At 51.2% G+C, this 4975-nt stretch overlaps 1 long non-coding RNA gene across 2 annotated transcripts; it reads right to left on the bottom strand.

Moving 5' to 3' along the window:
• Positions 1-508: 508 nt before the first annotated feature.
• LOC146755141 (uncharacterized) lies at positions 509-4610 on the bottom strand. 2 transcript variants are annotated; one of them, XR_014938431.1, is made up of 3 exons: positions 4486-4610; positions 2929-3068; positions 509-577 (listed from the first exon to the last, which is right to left on the bottom strand). It is a non-coding gene; the product is annotated as an uncharacterized LOC146755141 (long non-coding RNA). The 2 variants fall into 2 exon arrangements; XR_014938430.1 differs by lacking the exon at positions 509-577 and adding an exon at positions 1217-1903.
• Between the last annotated feature and the right edge of the window lie 365 nt (positions 4611-4975).

Genomic DNA, 4975 nt, shown 5'->3' with positions numbered 1-4975 from the left:
ATCCCTTCCTGCTGTGCAGGCTACAGCCTGCCCACACCTGTATATCACACCTCAGCTTCCCAGGTCCCACAGTGAACAGACTGAAGTATACCCACCACGCTCTGCCTTCTCCATTTCCTTCAGCAGTCGCTTCAGGAGACGGGATGAGCCCTGAGAGTATTTTCCTCGTTTGGATTCATCCTCTTCTCTTTCCGGACCTTAACAGAATGTATGAAGTTAAATATCATGTGCATGAAGATCTGAAGGTCAGCGGCGAGCCAGCCAAGTCAGTGAAGACAGAGTACTCACTGCTGGGATTCCAGCTGGGCTCCAGCACAGGAGGAAACCGATGACCGGGCAAGGCCCACACTGGGGGCACTTCTGCAACCAAAGACCCATGAAAAGTTTTAGTCACACACTACAGCATCAACTGAGTAGCAGAGCAAGAGCATACAGGGGAAATGAAGCCTGAGAGCATGAACATTTCAGCCTCCAATGAAAACAGACACTCACAACTTACCCCTGGGATGTCCCCCAGGCACAGGCATGAAGTCCGGATCCAAAGGAGCATCCGGAAAGGGAGCACGAAGCTCATCATCTAGAATCAAGAACAGATGAGATAAGTTCCCACTTATATACACTATATGGTGTGATCTCCTTCTCCCTCAGTAACTGGATGTGGAGAATAACTCAGGTCATGATTTCCAAAGTTGCAGGGTGGACGGGATGACCCGTAGGCTGGCACCTGGCAGCGTATGCAGTGCTCTCTCCGGGCCATGTGCCACATCTCTCACAGATTACGTGGAAGAAGATGCAGCCCCCGAGGGCTTTCTTACTGGGAGGCCTCTGATGGACAGCAAGGTCACACTGAAGCACTGGAGGAAAGCACACCTGTCTCTTCCCCTGGGCTGTGGACTGGGGCTCTGGCTTGGAAACTGGGGAGTGCCATGAGCCTGAAGCAGAAATGCTCATGCACGCCCAGCACGCCTCTTCTGAACTCTCCCCGGGCATCTCCCAGGACGAAGGCTGTGCTGCAGCCAGCAATTAGCAGAGCTACAGCCTGGCATGGCTGGAGCCAGCCCTGGGGAGCAGCGCAGCCGCGGGCTCTTGCCCGGCTCCTGCAGTGCTGCCCATCACCCCCTACCCAGCAACACCCCCATGGAAGGCAGGCCCCAGGCAAGTGTACTACAGGGCGGTGGGGACACAGCCTGACTTCTTGCTCCCAGCGCTGATCAGTTTGGGTCCCATCTCTACCCACTCACCTGCTCCCCGTGCTCGCCACGGAGCAGCACAGCTCTCCTGAAAACTCATGGCCACCAATAGGAGGAAGAGGACAAGGCGGGCAGGGTCCATGGCCGCCCCCACACTTGCACCACGCTTCCAACACCACCGCTGCAGCCACAGTGAGTGTCGCACTGAGCCAAGCCTGCGGCCAGGCCTCGTGAGCTCATGACGCAGCTCAGCACAGTCATAGGATGGGGCATTGTGACCTCACATCTCTGTGATTCCGGGTGGTGGCTCCCCGCAGGCTGCTGCTCTTGTGATGCACTGCACCAGGGCTGTGGGGCTGGTGCTTACATCATAGAAATGCAGAATCATAGAATGGCTTGGCTTGCAAGGGACAGTGAAGAACTCAGAACCCCAGCCCCACTGCCTTGGGCAGAGATGCCACCCACAGAGTCTTGCTGCCCAGAGCTCCATCCAGCCTGGCCTTGAACACCTCCAGGGATGGAGCATCCACAACTTTGCTTGGCAAACTTTTGCAGAGCTTCAACAACCCCAAGAAGGCATTATTTCCAGCTTGGTGCACCACCTCAGGCCACAGAGGTAGTGACGCAATATGCACAGGTTATCCACGCGTGTGAAACGTGCTGCAATTAAGCAAGCCAAGCGGATAAATCCTCTCCAGTGTGGAGGATGATGGCTGAAATACAAACACGGAGAAGCTGACCTTCCCACAGACCCGCCAAGTCAAGTGTCACGTGCTTACATTTTTGTTGATAGATCTGCAGTTTCATCTTTTTTTGATGGCTAAGGAAATCCCCTTTCCTGCACCAAGTGTATTTCCCATGTGTAACATGCTTCAAAGCCTGATTTTAGTAGCAGATATTGAAGGCTTGCTAGTTGGCACCTCCCATCCCCAAAGTCCCAGTAAACTCACCCACTGCTGACAACTGGATGCTTGGTGGCGAGAGAACCATCACCTATAGGATCCCACCTGGGTTTCCAGAAACTGTTGCACCTTTGGATACATGGCGATAAATACTGTGTCCATACAACACCCTCATTGAATCAGAGCCTGCCACCTTCCCTACAACCAGGCAAAGGGCGCAAAGGAAGCTGAACTGCTGAACCAGGCACCAATGGGGCTTACGTGTTTGCATCAAAAGACAAAATACCAAGCAGAGAGCGTGGGAATCAGATGTTGTTTCTGAAGCAGAATTAAGATTAAAAAAATTGATTTCACAGTCTGACATCAACCCTCCTCCACCCCTCCCATTTCCCCCCCAGAGCACCCCTCCCTTCCTTCCCTCTTTGTTTAAAGGAAACAAGGGGCCTGGGAGAGCAGGAAGGATGCAGATAAGGAGTGAGACCTCATGGAAGACATCAGGCAAGAAGGAGAATAGATGTTGTAAATACCAGAAGAGGAGTTGCATCCCCCTGATAAGAACAAGAGGGGGTCTGCATGCTAAACAACTATTGAATATGTATCAGAATTCTGAGAAATCATTGACTATGTATGAGATGTACCTATATCTGTGTCACGATTTTACAAGACCGTGTGAAAGTCTGGTGGAGCTATCCCGCTTGCACCCAGCGCTAGAATAAACATACCTGCTTTATAACCCATCTATGTGTTATAGAGTTTGATTCCGCAAGTCACTTACACCCCAGGGTTTTTTTTAGTTCTTCTCAGCAGCAGTAGTGTTCTTCAGGGGAAGCCTTTACCTGGAATACCCATTGGGCTTGTCGCAGTGTGAGTTTCAGGTCGTCACTCCTGGGAGCTACCTCCCACTTCTCGTCACCGATGGGTCCTTTAACACGGCTGGCATGAGTCCATCCTCTCTCTGCGGTTCGAATAGCTGTTTCTGCAGTAAATAAAACAACATAGGGACCTTCCCCTTGTGGTGTTAGTGTAGCTTCTTTCCAAGTTTTTATTAGGACCCCATCCCCTGCCTGTATCCTATGGATTGCTATCTCCAATGGGGACAGCTGTGCAATCAGATCCTTCTTGTAGTTCCTTGCACCCATTCATTAATTGTATAAGATTTTAATTGATCATCTTGTAAATGGGGGTGACCAAGAGGTATTTCAAGATTATAGGGCATACCATACAGCATTTCAAAAGGTGAAATTCCCAGATCAGTTCTGGGCTTCACACATATATTTAACAGAGCTAACAGCAAGCATTTTATCCAAGATGTCTTAGTTCCTATCATTAATTTTCTAAGTTGTTTTTTAATTTCCCCATTCATTCGTTCTACTTTACCAGATCTCTGAGAGTGCCAAGGAGTATGATATTCCCATTTAATCCTTAGAGTTTTCATTGTGTCACGTGTAACCTTTGACACAAAATGAGGTCCCCTGTCAGAATCTATTGCTTCTCTAATTCCATATCGAGGAATTATATTTTCTAATAGTATCTTCACTACTGTTTGTGCTGTAGCCCTTGCCGTAGGGAATGCCTCAACATAGTTTGTAAGATGGTCTACAATCACTAATAAATATTTATATCTCCCAGTTTTAGGGAGTTCAGTAAAGTCCAACTGGATCCTTGCGAAGGGTCGATAAGCCAATTCACGCCCTCCTGGGATTCTTTTTCTCATATTCTTTGCATTCACCCTCCAGCAAGTCATATATCCATTAACAATCCCCTTTGCTATGTTCTATAGCCCTGTACACATATAATTATTGGCAAACTGATACACTAAGGCCTGAGTACCCCAATGTAACATGGAACCTCCGTAACACCCTCATAGCTACTGATTTTGGTAAAACCACCCATCCATCAGGTAATGTCCATTTTCCCATTTCATTTTCCCAAATTCCCATTTGTATCATCTTTTCTTTTTCCATAGTCATGCACACACGCGCACACGCGCGCACACACTCACGCACACACACACACGCACACTCGCACACACGGACATGCATGCACACACACACGCACGCACACTCGCACACACGGACATGCACGCACACGCGCACACACACACACGCACACACACACACACACACACGCACACACACACACGCACACACACACACACGCACACACGCACACACACACACACGCAAACACACTCGCACACACACGCACACACACACACACACACACACACATGCACACACATGCTTCCCCCTTTTCGTCGCCCAGTACCTCGCGGGATGTGGGAACTGCACTACCGAGGGGTCGGCACTCGCTTCGCCCACAATTGGATGTCTCAGTCGTTGTGCCCCGGGGAACCCAACCCCAACCAAACGGCTTCACCGGCCTATACTTACCCACCCCGTGGGTCTTCGTTCGGCCTTCGTGCACAAAGATTACTAGGGGTTAACCGGTTTGCTTGTGCCCTTATTTTAGGTTCGTCGGTGAAGGCTTTGAGGAGCAGTTTCCCCGTCGCCAAGTGCCTTCGTTCCCCGTCCCGAGCTCGTCCAATCCCCATGAGGTGCCCCCCACCCAACGCTCCCCCGGTGCCAGCCCCACCCCACAGCAGCACCACCAACCCCACACGGCAGCAGCCCCAGACGCCGCCGCCCCACAGGGCAGATGAGGCGGCTCCAATGGGGGGAGATAAAGGGGGGAGTCGGGGGATAAAGGAGGTGGGGGACGGGGCTGGGGGCGGGAATGGAGCACGGACGGCAACGGGAGCACGGCCCTATAGTGGAGCATGGACGGCTATGGGAGCATGGCTCTATAAGGGATCACAGCCCTATATGGGATCAGGGCCCTATAGAGGAGCATGGCCCCATAAGGGAGCATGGCCCTATAAGG

Source organism: Coturnix japonica, chromosome 36 (genome assembly GCF_054131305.1).
Source record: "Coturnix japonica strain WE chromosome 36, WE-NBRP24, whole genome shotgun sequence".
NCBI classification, from domain to species: domain Eukaryota; kingdom Metazoa; phylum Chordata; class Aves; order Galliformes; family Phasianidae; genus Coturnix; species Coturnix japonica.
Note: the sequence above shows the minus strand (reverse complement) of the source record. Positions and strands in the feature narration are given on the sequence as shown.